The 15842-nt window shown below is 39.3% G+C and overlaps 1 protein-coding gene across 12 annotated transcripts in view; it reads right to left on the bottom strand.

The window, feature by feature from the left end:
* Positions 1-8822, bottom strand: part of LOC109414371 (POU domain, class 3, transcription factor 3-like) — a 146881-nt gene extending 138059 nt beyond the window's left edge. Inside the window, exons 1-3 of one of the 12 annotated variants that reach the window (XM_062853122.1) lie at positions 8455-8820; positions 5508-5531; positions 5188-5385 (exon numbers count right to left, since the gene is read on the bottom strand). The gene's annotated coding sequence lies outside the window, so the exon portion shown is untranslated. Of the gene's footprint in view, positions 1-5187; positions 5591-8154 lie in introns of all 12 variants that reach the window. The other 11 variants (XM_062853117.1, XM_062853115.1, XM_062853114.1 and 8 more) reach the window with 11 other exon arrangements.
* Between the last annotated feature and the right edge of the window lie 7020 nt (positions 8823-15842).

Genomic DNA, 15842 nt, shown 5'->3' with positions numbered 1-15842 from the left:
CACCAACATAGTCATTTCCCCCGCTGCCTTGATCCCCCGCGCCTACATTCTCTTCGCCTTTCAGGTGCTCGTCGAAGTGCTGCTTTCACCTCTCGATCACCTCACGTTTGTCCGTCAGGAGGCTGCCGTCCTTATCCCTGCAGATTTTGGCTTGCGGCACGTAGCTTTTGTGGAATGCGTTGAGCTTCTGGTAGAGCTTACGTGTTTCTTGTGAACGGCACAGCAGTTCCATGCCCTCGCATTCCGCTTCTTCCAGGCGGCGCTTTTTCTCTCAGAAGAGACGGGTCTGCTGCTTCCGCATCTGTCTGTATCGCTCCACATTTTGTTGGGTTCCATGCTGCAGCATTACCGCCTGCACTGCGTCCTTCTCCTCCAGAACCGCTCTGCACTCCTCGTCGAACCAATCGTTTCGTCGAGTCCGTTCTACGTACCCGATAGTGCTCTCAGCTGCGTTGTTGATTGCTGCTTTTACTATACTCCAGCAGTCCTCTAGAGGGGCCACATCGAGCACACCCTCGTCCGGCAACGCTGCTTCGAGATTCTGCGCGTATGCTGGGGTAACATCCGGTTGTTTTAGTCGCTCTAGGTTGTACCGTGGCAGTGGACAGGCCTAATGGCCATGTTCTTGGAGGCGGCGAAATCGATGAGGCGTAGGTAATTTTCGTTTGTCAGCTGGTGGGCGCTGAACTTTCCAATCGTCGGTCTGAATTCCTCTTCCTGGCCTACCTGAGCGTTTAGGTCCCCTATGATGAGCTTGACATCGTGGTTTGGGCAGCGGTCGCACTCGCGTTTTAGCTGCGCGTAAAATGCGTCTTTGCCAACATCAGTGCTTCCGGAGTGAGGGATAAAGTCAACATACACAAGCTTATATCTGACGCATCTGCGTATCAACACAAGATCTTTCCTTTGGTTAGATGCAAGGTTAGATGTCAACGTAGTAAAAAATATTGAACTTGTAATAATTATGTATTAATTGCTAAAATTTCAAAAGTGTGTTGAAAACGGTGTCAGGCCATTCGGCCGAATGGTCACTAGTAGGCCGAATGGTCATTGGGTCTTCTTTTTTGCCGTTACATCCCCACTGAGGCAAGGTTTGCTTCTATACTGTTCTATGAGCACTTCCACTGTTATTAACTGATAGCTTCCTTTGCCAAAGACCATTTTCCATGTGTATGATTTTTTCTTTCTTTGAAATATAGGCTGTTCTTTCTAGTATCATTGTTAAAATAGTTTTTGGCGCTAAAACTACTATTCAATAATATTCGTTTCTCTCTTATGAAGATTTTTTCTAGTTTCATTTTTGGCAATAATAGTTAAGGAAGAATACACATCCGTTTCCAGATAGCTGCTAAATATCAATTGGTCCTGATGACAATAATGACCCAGCATCGTTGAAAACTACAGTGGCGCTTACGTCGACTTACGGCGAATATGAGCAGAATGATTGAACTTGAACACATAAAATCGAAATTCTCGCCTGGGGGTGGCACTTCCGACCGCTGTCCCTGAATCCATGCTGCTTATCAGAGGATGTATCAATTTGAGTTGGGAGCAAAGTGTTAGTCTCCACGACATCCAGAGAAGATGGACGATCTTCGAACTGACTGTCTACCCGAATGTTCTCCACAAGCTGGATATTGGTGGCTTCACATGGTAACTAATCATCCATTTCCGGCCAAGTAATCAACGCGATGTCGTTATCACCTCAACCCTCTCTGGATTATACACTCGGACACCTTTTGAATTTTCAGCATATTAACGAAAATACCGCCAGTAGATCGAACTACTGTTTCTTCTGTTTCGGACAATGCACCATCACTCGCGGTCAACACAATCGTATATGCTTCAGGTCCGGCTTCATTCGACTCCACGGTTCCTCTGGCGTTGACTCTCTTTTTTTGCTATTATTTGGTTTGATTGGCTTTTATCGGTGAATTGTAATGAAACTCGCATGTATTTTTTTTTGTGCGTAACGCGTTTCGGCTTACTACGCTTCAGCCATCATCAGACGCAACATGCTGATCCAGACCAAACAGCTTGGCTGGTCAAAATTAAACAGTTTAATTTTGACCAGCCAAGCTGTTCGGTCTGGATCAGCATGTTGCGTCTGATGATGGCTGAAGCGTAGTAAGCCGAAACGCGTTACGCACAAAAAAAAATACATGCGAGTTTCATTACAATTCACCGATAAAAGCCAATCAAACCAAATAATAGTAAAGGTCCACGATGATTATCTTCATCCGATATCTTTTTTTTTTGCGTAGAGGACCTTTTTTATAGAATGGGAAAATCTGCTGATCAGATACCCAAGAGGTGGTTCCTCGGGTTATGTGGGGATCGACCGACTAAAAACTCATTTACTCTCTTCCTTTCCTTCGCGGTACGTCCGTTAGGGATGACTTCGAGTTCGGGTTGGGGATCTGTTTACTAGTAATAAGTCCCATATCATTCAGCATCGACCTTGCTTTCTCCACTAACGTTTTGTTCATTCGCTCTGCAGTTCCATTCTATTCTGGTCCGCAGGGACCTTAATCGGGACAGGTCGTTTGATGGATCATATCGTTTCGCTCGAAACTTCTTTTCATCGTCGAATTTGTGCTCGGGTAGCCTTACATATAATGCAGTTCATCGCACTGATGATCAAAGAAGTTATATTAGTATAGAAAAGTTGAATTTTCAAAAATTGTTGAAATCCCAAGAAACAATTTTTGCTTTAAGAAATGTTTCTCAAAGCAACGTTATTAAGCTGCTAGTCGTATTATATTTAAATAGCTTTGAAATAAAACTGTGCTTCAACTCTTGTTGGCCCAAAAATGAGAATCTATTCAACATCAACCGTTCTATAAGCACGATGAAAAGAATGTTTATCCAATCACCGCACATCGGTTGTGAAATACTTGTTCAACATTAGAACCATCAGCTATTTACACAACCCATCATAAACTTTTCTTCAGCGTTTAATAAACAATGTTATATGATGCTATTTGTTTAATCGTTTGAGAATGGTTTTAGAAACCATTATTCTGCATTAGCAGCATATTGCGTAATAACAAGCTTTTTCGACATTTGTTCCACCATAATATAATCAAAACATGCTGGGGCCGTGCTACACCTCACGAAATTTATTTCTATTAATAGATATGGTTTTACAATTGCTACGAAAACGTTTCTTGAATGTTTCTTAAATATCATTGTAACAATAAAATTGCAAAAATGATTTAACTTTCTACATATCTGCATTTGCATTTAATCTGGAATATCCCTCTCTTCTGATCTTATAGCCACAACCTCTCCATTTTATTACATTTTTATGAAACAAATCACATCAATGGGAAGACTCGAACTCTGGACCTTTGGATTTACACTCGTTTGCATCTGCTCTGCTTCAATCCGAATTACATGAATCGGCAGATTTAAAGCAGTATATAAATATTCAATCCCTGAGACGAATACATTACCGTACATATGCTGCTTAAACATTGCTTAAATATGTTATTCAACAAATTGTCTTCATAAACATTGAAGCTGATCAATGTTTGAATAACTGTAACCGCAACGTTTAATCATAAGGCATGCATGTTGATTGTTTTGCTAGTCCGTCAGTGCTCACGGTGTTGTGTTGTAAGATTGGTGACACTTCGAACTTTTCTTTTATTTAAACGCCCAAACAAGTGAAATTATCTGGTTATTTTCACCGCTCCTGTTTTGTGTCGAGTGGAAAATGTTTTGAGCTGCTTCAAGATGTTTGTTTGGTCTTCGAGCTTGTAGCCGGGGATGCTTTTCTTAAGCCCCTAATCAGCAATCGTGTTTACAAACAGGAGCAGGGCGAACAACGATTATTGAGTGATACAGTACCACTTCTGATCAACATTGCTTGAATTAAAGCGTAACATTTGTATTAAAGAAACCTGATTACATCTAGTTGTTAAACTATATCAGTGTTGTTGAATAAAATTATCAAGCAATAGTTATTAAACTTGAGATTAACTACATGTTCCATTGTAGATCAGATGTGAAATAACGGCATCTAATACGTCGGAAGCCGTTTGTATTTTATCATTATTAGAGCACTATTAGACAGATGATGTAAATACCTAAGCAACTGTCTTTAAACTTCTGTACGATTAGTTATTCAATCAGCAGAAATATATTTAACTAACGTACAGTTTCCACTGCATGAAACATTTATTCGCCATTTTGTTCAAGACATACTCTTGTTCAACTGTCGGCGCCTTTGTGGAACATTTAATCAACTGGCTTGCTTATTAATGATTTTGAATTGTTACTTGGGATACGCTTTGAGATTGTTTCGAGAAGGTTTTATTAAACAGAAAAATAAATAGCGTCCAACCCTTCTATCACACGCAGAAAAATGAGGCTTGTTTAAAACAATAAAACACATGGTTGATTTTCAAACTGACCATTTACTTATTTCAAAGTTATATTTATTTGTTCTTACGTAGAGTTTATCGATTAAAACAACCAATTCCCTTCAATTCATATAACGTTAAAAACTTCATTTGTATCAACAAAATGAGGATCACAAACATGGCCCGGAAGCACTCACACATCTTTAAAATTCTTACCCCAACATCGCCACAACGAAGAAAGTGGAGCAAATCTATCACTCCAACTTCCAAGTGCAGTTTTGGCCGTAATGGATAACGCGCAAGCACTCAAAACAACATCCACAAAAAGTTGGTCGGTTTCGCCTTTTTGTCTTTTTTTTATTAGTTCTCGCTTCCATCCGCTCAACGAGTGTCTAAAAATAGATTTCCTAGCTGCCGCAGGAGCAGCCATCACCAATACAATCACATTCCGGCTTTGTTAGAGGCAAAAGTGCAGTCGTTTAAAACAATCCGGTGTTTTATGTTGAAACTACCAAATCTGTGTTTGTTCTAGCAATCTGTCAAAAATTTCGGCAAATGAAAATATTTGTATTATCAAACAATGGAACAGTTCAGTTTTAACTAGAAATCAGTTTGACGCTATAGCAAACTGAAAAATTGTTTGATTTGAACTAGAATTTAATTGTGTTCACAATTTATTTTTCTGCGTGCAAAAATATATGTTTAAGTTAATATACCTACTAGCCTCACAAAATGCTTTGGTGAGTAAGGCAAAATAAGACCTCATAAAAACATCCCTCGTTAGTGTGTACAATACTCGATTTCCCCCGAAACTCACCTTCACTGACGGCGCCGAAACCGACTGACAGCTATCGTTCGTGTCGCTTTTCCTCACCACCACACTCACTGTACTGACTGTATGATTGAAATGCGTTTTTGCACTATCAAAAGGCACTAATCAGTCTGCGGAAATTGGTTCGATTTTTTTTTTTCGAAAGCAGGAGGAAATAGCACTTTTCTTATTATTTGCGATACACTACGATTTTCGAAGGGTAACTTTTATTTACACAACATTCATTGATAGTGTATAGTATCACTAATTTTAAAGTTTGCTGAATGTAGACCCGAGTAAAAACAAAACGCGAATTTACCACTCACCAATACACATGATCAGAAGCGCGACTATACGAAACGAATGAAAGTTAGGCGGCGCTGCACTTTTACCTGCAAAAAGAGAGTTCCTCCGATAAGAGAGAGCGCGAGCGTGAGTATCCGATTGTTTACATTCTGCTGATAGAGATACTTGCACTTGCACATGATAGGGGAACACTCATGCTCACCATTAAGGTGCTCTCACCACGGTGTTTGACAAACGCTAGCAGGGTTGCCGGTTTTGTTCTGGCTAAGTATGATGATTTCAATTGAATGGCTTTCATCGAAATTTGTTCGTTGCTGTAGAAGTCTCATTAAAGAATTGGAAAACCTTTCAATCATTGTATTTATAGAGAAACCACAGACAAACAGAAGCATTCGGTTGGAGCAGTATTGCCACAATCCCATGCTGAAGTGAATGTCATTTTTGTGATTTTACCCGGCACGAAAAGCGCTTATATAATGGCATTTTGTAGCCTTATTTTTTTAGATTTGACAGTGTTAAGCAAATTGTGTTGCAGTCGTAAGCAGTTATGATTATATTACAACTTCTACATTTCGATTTTGCATGATTTAAGCCGCAATGGCTAGTTGCAAAGTTGCCATAAAGAAATAGAGAAGTTAACATTTCAGATGAATAATTTCAATTCGAAATAAGATTTTTACTAAAAGGGAAATGTTGCCTCCTAGAAATGGTCTCCAATTAGCCTAGTGGTTAAGGCTATGGATCGCCATTTCGAAGACGGAGGGTTCGATTTCCGTTCCGGTCGGGAAAACTTTCTCACCTTCCTGTATCATTGTTCTTGCCTCATAATATACAATTTCATGCAATGGCAGGCAAAGAAAGCCTTTCAATTAATAACTGTGGAAGTGCTCAAAGAACGTAGGAACATAGAGCCACACAGAAGCAGAAGGAAATGTTGCCCAAGCCAATGTCCTTATAGCATATAAATAATATAAACTGTTACTGTTGTCAGTGTGCGTCCTTTGAAGTGGGAACCAGATAATACAATATTCCAAAACAGATCCAATGTAAGCAACACATAACCACATAACTCAACCATTTGCAGGCGCTCTTTGAATGGTCTATGACATAGTTTCTCAAACTGTGGGTCGCGACCCCCCAGGGGGGTCACCGGCCTTCATCCAGGGGGTCGCGAGGGACAGTTGAATGTTTTATTGTAAACAGACAACAAATGAGGGAATTTCTATGGTGGGTCGCGAAAAGTACGTCTGCTGGCAAAGGGGGGTCGCGCACCCTAAAAGTTTGGGAACCTATGGTCTATGACAAGCGAGGTGACAATATTGTTAACAGACTCCCATGCTCTCGAAAATTCCGGGATAGATAGATTCATGACCTATCGTGTCTTAAAAAGTTGGAAAAATAATTCTTGAAAACAATTTGCAAAAAGAGATTTAGTGTAATCTCGTGGTCGTGCGGCTAGTCGATTAGTGCCATGAAGCATTTAGTTACATCGTGCTGAGAAGCGTGGGTTCGATTCCCGCCGCAGGAAAAGTTTTCGACTGTGCCACTGGACGTTGCATGTTAGCATGTGTTCTAGCGTCGTGTTTCCTAGAAAGAGCGAATAGCTCGCTAGAGGCATTAAAGGCGTTCGTGTCTTTTAAGCGCGTACATCTAGGTGCATGAATGATTGAATCTTCATAGATTTCAATTTAGCCAGAACATCAAGAGCATTTCGAATTCTTGCATTACTGAATTACACAACAACGTTGACGAATAAACATCTTTATTTGTATAGTATTTGTGGATTTTAGATCATTCTTGAGAAAAGAGAGGTAAGCGACATACATATTCAACTTTTTAAAACTATTTGAAGTCAATTTTTCCAACGACTGGGAATATATCAATAAATCGGAAAATGAGCGAGATGGATCAACTAGGTCCGAGCTCTCCACCAAGAAGTGGAAACGTCAAAAAAAAATCGGAAAATGAAATTGATGTCAACAGTTTATAGAAAAAGTCTTGCACGCTATTTCAATGTGCTTGTTACATAGCTGAAAACGATTGTACTAAACAATTGAAGAAGTATTGTAGATATTCTGAACAAGAATGAGTTTGAAGTTTTTTTTTTCAGTCAAAGTAGTTTAATGTGGTAGAAATCACTCGTTCCAAAAAATACCTACTTTTAGGAGTTTGAAGGGAAGTTTCAAAATTCAATTTATGCCTTTTAGTTTCTAGTCTCGAACCTTGCATTCATGATATTGCTGACTACATCCCAAATTGGACTATCACACTTTTTTTGATACGCCTAAAAAGTGTGATAAAAGTGCACATTTGCCTCGGATCGTCTCGACGTCTTCGGTGCACTTATTGCTCTATTTACAAGGAATAAGTGCACCGAAGACCTCAACTCGATCCGACGTGGTCCTACGCTGCAATCACACTTTGAAGGTCTGTGCACACTATTGTGTCAGTCCAATTTGGGGTGCAGTCAGCAATAATAAATTCAGAAATGCTGAAAAATGTTATCCATAACTGATCGGCTGGCAACCCTGCTAGATGGGAGTGCGCTGGCCTTGTCGGGTCGCAGATCGCACTTGTCATTTTGTCAAACACGACGGCGGTGGTGAGCGAGAGACACAGACGAGGCGGCTATCTTCCCTTTCTTCACGTATTCTTCATTTTCTCTACCATTTGGCCTTACCACCACTCTTCTTCGCTCTTGTCTGCAGCTGAGTTGCAAAAAATAAGGATTTTTCGTCTATAAATCAGCTTCACTCACAGCAGCAGTGGCCTACAAGGGGCTAGGGCGACAAACAACGACACACAGAATTGCGCAATTCCGCAACTAATTATGGGCAAAATTGCACGAAATGCTTCCGCTCTAAGGCTAGTCGCAGGGAAAAATACACAAAACTCGAGCCGAAAAACGCAAACTGCACCCGAAACCAATAGTCACCGATTAAACTTTTTTTTTGCTTCACTTGTCACCTTAGTAGAGACGATGCACGGAAGGCCTTCGAACTCGGGCGATTACTTTCTCGCACTTGGAAGAACCACGAAACCTAGAACCAGAAGCGAATCGACAGAACCAAACAACGAATACAACAGCGGAAACGCGCACCGGAAACCGGGGTAAACTAATTCCGGATTAGTTTTGTTTTCCGCACGGCTATTTTCACTTATTTTCGCTAACAACACCACGGACGACGAACGGCGCAGCCAACAACACACGAAAAACGCGATTACACAAATTTTTTTCGGCTCCCCGTCTGTCGTCTGCCGTCGTCGCTAGATTGTTCTATATCGCCTGCATGTGTGGGAGAGTGTACCTACAGAGACCGGACCGGGAGCAACTGAGTGAGTGCTTTCACTGATGATGGGGAGCAATCGACGATGATGCACTCTGAATTCGAAACCGAACGACGACTTCAAACTTTTTTCAAATATACATCTCAATCAGCAATTAAGAGATTCTTAAATTTTATGATTACAATTTTGTCCAAATTTATATGCTTAGGACATCAGGAAGCAAAATTATAACATTTCGTACAGACCACCCCTCGCTGAGCAGTACTATTTTAGCGTGAAATGCAGTTTTTGTTATCACATCGATGCACTGCACTCACCGCCACCGCCACCCACCGTTGAGTGACGTTCGATTGATAGCCGGCTTTTCACATCTTGACAGCAGCAGCCAGAAAATGCACTTTGAGATCCATCTGAAAACTGATTGCGTGACACCCACCTCGAAGATACGTGGTAGACAGGCAACAAGTGGTGTTTGAATTTGCGCGCCACAGCCCGGGAGCTCGTTAACATAAATCGGTGGATGCTTCCTGTGAAATGTTATGTGAATGCTGCGCATAGCGAGGAGAGATAATCAAGTGCAAGTAACTTTACAAGTTTACAAAATAAATGGTCACAAGCTGTTTGATCTAAAGTTAAGCCGTTTCAGCCCGAGAACAATTGGAGAAGTCGAAAGAATAGCGGAGTGAACAATGGTTTCCACACTAGAAAACGTCTTTTAGTTTGATCCGCAGGATATTCAAGCGATATAACCTACTAAATACCATGCGTCTCCATCTCCTTCTATCGCTGCTGTGAAAAGTTCGAAGTGGAGCTCCAAGGTATTTCATTCAAAGGTATCCAATCCCAAAGCGAAAAATGCCAGCGGGCGTTTTGCTTTAGGTAGGGAATCGCGCCACTTGGGCGGTGGCTTCTATATTCGTCTATTTTCCACTATAACTCAGTAAAATTTGAACCAATTGACACAACTTTTGGAATGTGGTGAGATAGGTATACCGTGTATGCACCAAACATTGCGCAGTTAAAAAAAATCAAATTTCTAGTCATTATAAAAAATACAACAAACAAAATATATCATGAACAACATGCTCATACGATAGACTAATGATCCTTCTTTGAGTCTGCAATATAAAAAAATCATAATATTGACCAAAAAATATTTAAAATAGAAATTCATTGCCTTGTTCCTAACTTTGCGCACAAAATCTTCGATTGTTCCTAACTTTGCGCATAGTGTGCCTAACTTTGCGCATGCTATGAATTGCTCAAAAAAGTAACCAAAAATGCTATTATTTAATGATTGCCCATTAAACTAAAGTTATTCAGATCAAGTAGTGTACCCTTGATTGATCTTTGTTGAAATACTTTGTCCTACGAAGGAGGGGGGACGGAGGCCTCCGGATTTCTTGATTTCGTCTGCTGTTCGTTGTCGTGGCACAGTTCTCCCACAAATCTCGTTTCAACATTTCTCGGACTTCATCATAAAACAATATAACTTTCCGTCATAAATTAAACACTTTCTCAGCGTGACACAAAAAACCCGAAACCTCCATCCAAATTCTTTGCCTACCAAAACATGCAGTCAGTAACGAAACCTTTTCCTTGTTTCCATAACCTTCTTAAAGTGCTTCCATATGCGCGCAATAAATTACACGCATATGCAAGACTCGAGTAGTTTACCAAACAACTCTAGCGCGTCGTTCTGCCATTCTTGTTTAACCTACCTACTTCCTATTTTCTGCTGTACTCAAAACTTAGTTCTTAAGTGTCAAGTAAAATAAAATTCATTCCTATTCGTAACTCCACACCGAGTAGTCGCGTTGTGAAGATATATCTCTGTATCCGAAGTCCGACATGCCTCATGGCTGACCGTGACGAGAGATAAGTGATTAAAGTGCGCCTTCGTATAAAATCCATGCGACAGAAGTGCAAAAGTCGTCCAAAAATAATAACCGTCAAAGTGCAGCTTAAGCTATGGGAAACGAATCGTCAACCCCGAAACCGGTGACTCACGAGCAGATCGTGAGTATCATCAACGCCAGCAACGTAAAAGAAAAAGTGCATAGTGAAAAAACCGCCAAATCGGTAGAATTAATCGCATACATTCTACTAACGGTGATATGTGTAGCCACCTTGTTCCTAGTGTATCGACTCATCGTCAAGTACGAGCGAATCAAAAATCAAAGGGTCGTTGATCGGGCAATAAGCCTAAATAACGTCACCACATCTACGGCACCAGCGCATTAATCGAAGAACAAGAACAGACAGTGGACAAAAGTACGCGAACATTTAGACGCTAAACATAGAGGGAGTCAAATTAGTGAAGAGTGAAGAAGAACGATTTAAGTGAACTGACAACATAAGACGAAATGAGTGAAAAGATGAAGATCTGGCTAAGCGTAGCAATTTTGCTAACATCATTAATAGTGGGATACCTTCTGTGGGTATTCCTAAAGGAAGAATTTAGTGACATTCACATCTTACGATGTTGAACATTTACACAACCAGAACCCGAACATAGTGCAATGCGTGTGTGTCAAACCGCTCGAGAAGCATCGGAAAGGTAGCATTGACCAAGAGCAGACTTATGCCGATGTCAGCTGAAACCGCCGCTCTTCCAGAACCAGCACATGCAGCGAAACAACAGGTGGCGATGGACACTGGCAGTAAACGATAAGTAGAACAAATCTTTATAAATCTCCTAATGTTATGCCGAAAAGGGTCATTATTGAAAAAGTAGGAATTCTACTAAAAATAGAACAGCATTTTAGAAAATCTATAAATCAAAATATTTCCAGTAATACTCTTGACGCACATTTTAATAAGGCTATCATTTTATTCGCTGAAATAGATGAGCTTCTTTTAAAAAACCAAGACGAAATTCCAGATAAAGAATTTTTTACTTTTACTAGACAATCAAGAAACGCAATAGAATATATTAAAGAAAGTGTCCGAGTTAGGAGAGTAACCAAAATTAATAATTTAAAACAAGTGGAAATGGCCACCGAAAATCCTTTTGATGCCAAGCTAGCTGCATCGGTCTTGATGCCATTCGACGGCGATGCCGAAAAACTTTCCGCTTTCATTGACGGTGTAAAATTTTTGAAAAAGGTGTATACCCAAGCACAACACGAAACGTTAAAGCTATTCCTTTTAACGAGAATTTCAGGTAAAGCCCGAGATGCATTACCTAACAATATCCAAGGGACTACTATTGATGCGATGATTGATCTCATCAAATCTGCCTGTGAAAGTAAAACTACTGCAGAACAGATATTGGCAAAAATTAAATCAGTCAAACGCGGATTGTCAAAACAACAATATTGTCAAGAAGTGGAAATTCTTTGCAATAAGCTTACCAATATTTACGTGAGAGAGAATGTTCCTCACGCGACCGCTAAAAAGTTAGCCACCAAAGCAGGTTTGGAAACTTTGATTAACAGTACATCTAACGAGACAGAAAAAATAATACTGCAAGCAGGAACATTTTCGACAATCGAAGAGGCAATCCAGAAAGTAAATGAGCTACCGGATAGTGTCGAGTCCAGTAACAGCATGAATCGTGTATTCCACGTAAATTCAAAAAGAATCATGCAAAAACGACAAACTCAGAACCGAGGGAACTATAATGTTGCTCCTCGTGGTTCCCATCAAAGTAATCAGCGTTACGGATCATACCCGATACGTTTTAATAACAATCAAAGTAGACCGTTCCCAAATAACAACAACTACCGTTACCGAACAGACAACCGTGGTCATGCACGCGGTTATCCGCGACAATTTAACAGAATATATTTTGCTGACAATCAATCGAGCTCACCAATACAAAACGTTTTTCCCAATCCGCCCCCGGGCGTGCAAAGCCAAGGTCAGCATTTCGCAAACGCTAATACAGTACAACCACCGAATATGACTCAACCAAATCAACCTTTTTTTGGAACAGTAGGGCAGTATACACAATCAATGTAGCTGCCTCCAATTTCATTAATGTGCCAATTAGCGTATCTAATAAAAACTGTTCGTTCCTGGTAGATTCAGGAGCAGACATTTCATTATTGAAAACACGATGTATCTCACGTCCAATATCAATTAATCAAAATAATACTTGCGTTTTACGCGGAATAACACCCGGTGAAGCTACTTGCAGAGGAACAATCAATTGTTTTTCTTATATACAAAATACAGCTGTGAATAGCCTGTTTCATCTGATAGAAGACGATTTCCCGATACCAACTGACGGTATACTGGGAAGAGATTTCCTTACTACATACCGATGTGAAATAAATTACGATACGTGGATTTTAGCAGCATACGTAAATAACATCCGACTTGAAATCCCAATTTGCAATAATCTAAATGGGTCTGCGTGGATACCAGCTAGATCTGAAGTATTTAGATTGATAAACAATTTTAATGTTCATGGAGATGTCATAATTAATTCCGCTGAGCTTGCACCAGGCGTGTTTTGTGCCAACGCCATTGTGAATAGTTCCGCACCTTATGCTAAAATTATAAACACTAATGAATATCCTGTGCAACTTGCAAATTTTAATTTAAAAACTTCCAATCTTAACGACTTTTACATAGCTAAAATTGACTGTAATAATACAGATAGAATCGAAAAATTGAATGCAGAACTAAATTTTAACGATATACCTGCATCCGCCAAACAATCTTTACAACAATTATGTCACGAATACAATGATATATTTAGTTTAAAGGATGATTTATTAACGTGTAACAATTTTTATCAACAAAAAATTAGCCTAAAAGATAAATCACCGGTATACATTAAAAACTACCGGAATGCACAGTGTCACAAGGAAGAAATCTGTCGTCAAGTAGATAATTTAATTGCAAACGATATAATTGAACCTTCGGTGTCTAGTTACAACTCACCATTATTACTTGTTCCCAAGAAGTCAACTACTTCCGAAAAGAAATGGAGATTAGTAGTTGATTTTCGTCAATTGAACAAAAAATTGCTTGCGGATAAATTTCCTCTTCCAAGGATTGACGATATTCTCGATCAACTTGGCAGAGCCAAATATTTTTCGACGCTTGATCTCATGTCAGGTTTTCACCAGATTGAGATCGAGAAAAATTCCAGAGAGTTCACCGCGTTCTCGTTGCAGGAACGTGGACATTTTCAGTATAAAAGATTGCCGTTTGGACTAAATATAAGCCCAAACAGTTTCCAACGAATGATGTCAATAGCACTCAGTGGCTTGAGTCCCGAGTGTGCATTCTTGTACATTGACGATGTTATTGTCGTAGGTTGTTCAATTGAACACCATCTGAAAAACTTGAGGAATGTTTTCGAATGTTTCAGGCAAAGAAACCTGAAACTGAACCCTTCAAAATGTAATTTTTTCAAAGCAGAAGTTACATTTCTAGGTCATAAAATCACTGATAAAGGTATCTTGCCTGATAATTCAAAATTTGATGTAATAAAAAATTACCCACAACCTCAAAACGCAGACCAAGTTCGAAGTTTTGTAGCCATGTGTAATTATTACAGGAGATTTATTCCTGGTTTTGCAAATATTTGTTGTCCTTTGAACAAATTATTAAGAAAAAATACAGTTTTTGTGTGGTCAGAACAATGCAAGTCCGCCTTTGAAACATTAAAGACTATGCTACTTTCACCACAAATATTACAGTATCCAGATTATCAAAAACCATTTATATTGACTACATACGCATCAGATTTCGCTTGCGGGGCAGTTTTGTCCCAAATGCATGGAAGCAATGATCTACCTGTTTCTTTCGCCAGTCGCGCGTTTACAAAAGGCGAAGCAAATAAGCACATCATTGAGAAAGAATTAGCCGCTATTCACTGGGCTATCATGCATTATCAACCCTACTTATTAGGTCGTAAATTTTTGGTGCGTACTGATCACCGACCGTTAGTTTACCTCTTTGGAATGAAGAACCCTTCTTCAAAGTTGACGCGAATGAGGATTGATCTCGAAGAATTCGACTTTGAAGTAGAGTTCGTCCCAGGTAAAAGTAACGTTGTGGCTGACGCATTGTCTAGAATTAATATTACATCAGATAAATTAAAGTCAATTAACATTTTACAAGTACAGACCAGGTCAATGCTACGCAAACCTTGTTTAGTCAACAATAACATACAAAGCAGAGTACCGGAGCCTGATCAACTCCACGTGTATGAAGCAGTTAGCAATGAACAAATACATAAACAAAAAAAATTGCAATTTTCATTACATCAAAATAAAAATAAATCAACTATGGCAATTCTTCTCGAAAAAAAATTTCAAAACGAGTCTAACTCTAGCGTTAGGTCTCACAATTAACAATGTTAACTTGCCAGAAATATTTAAGCTGATTGAAAAGGGTACCCTACAATTAATGAAACAAAATAAAATCGAAAATGAGTGTATTGCTATTTCGACTAGCGATACCATATTTAATTATATAAGTATCAATGATTTCAAAACAATAGGAAATCAAGTTTTGAAAAATATTAAAATTATCATTTATCATCCTCCTAGAAAAATAAACAACCCAAACGAAATTCAAGCTATTTTACAACATTACCATAGTACACCAATCGGAGGTCATGTTGGTATTAACCGATTGTACAAAAAATTGAAAAATTTATATATTTGGTCAAATATGAAATATTTAGTTACTAAATATGTCAAATCCTGCGAAATTTGTAAAAGGAACAAACATTTTTCGTCGGTTCAAAGTAAAATGATAAAAACTTCAACTCCATGCAAATCATTCGACATAGTTGCAATAGATACGATTGGACCATTCACAATGAGTAGCAAAGGAAACAGATACGCAGTTACTATACAATGCGATCTGAGTAAATACGTCATAGCTATACCTGTTCCGGATAAATCAGCTGACACGATTGCCAGAGCAGTAGTGGAAGGATGTATTTTGATATACGGACCAATGAAAGCAATTCGAACAGATCAAGGTACAGAGTACAAAGGTATCTTTGAATCAGTTTGTAAACTGCTCAATATCGATCGCATTCTAGCAACAGCATATCACCCACAAACTTTGGGAGCGTTGGAAAGGAATCACAG

Source organism: Aedes albopictus, chromosome 2 (assembly GCF_035046485.1).
Source record: "Aedes albopictus strain Foshan chromosome 2, AalbF5, whole genome shotgun sequence".
In the NCBI taxonomy this organism is placed as follows: Eukaryota; Metazoa; Arthropoda; class Insecta; order Diptera; family Culicidae; genus Aedes; species Aedes albopictus.
This window is presented reverse-complemented; position numbering and strand designations above follow the sequence as displayed.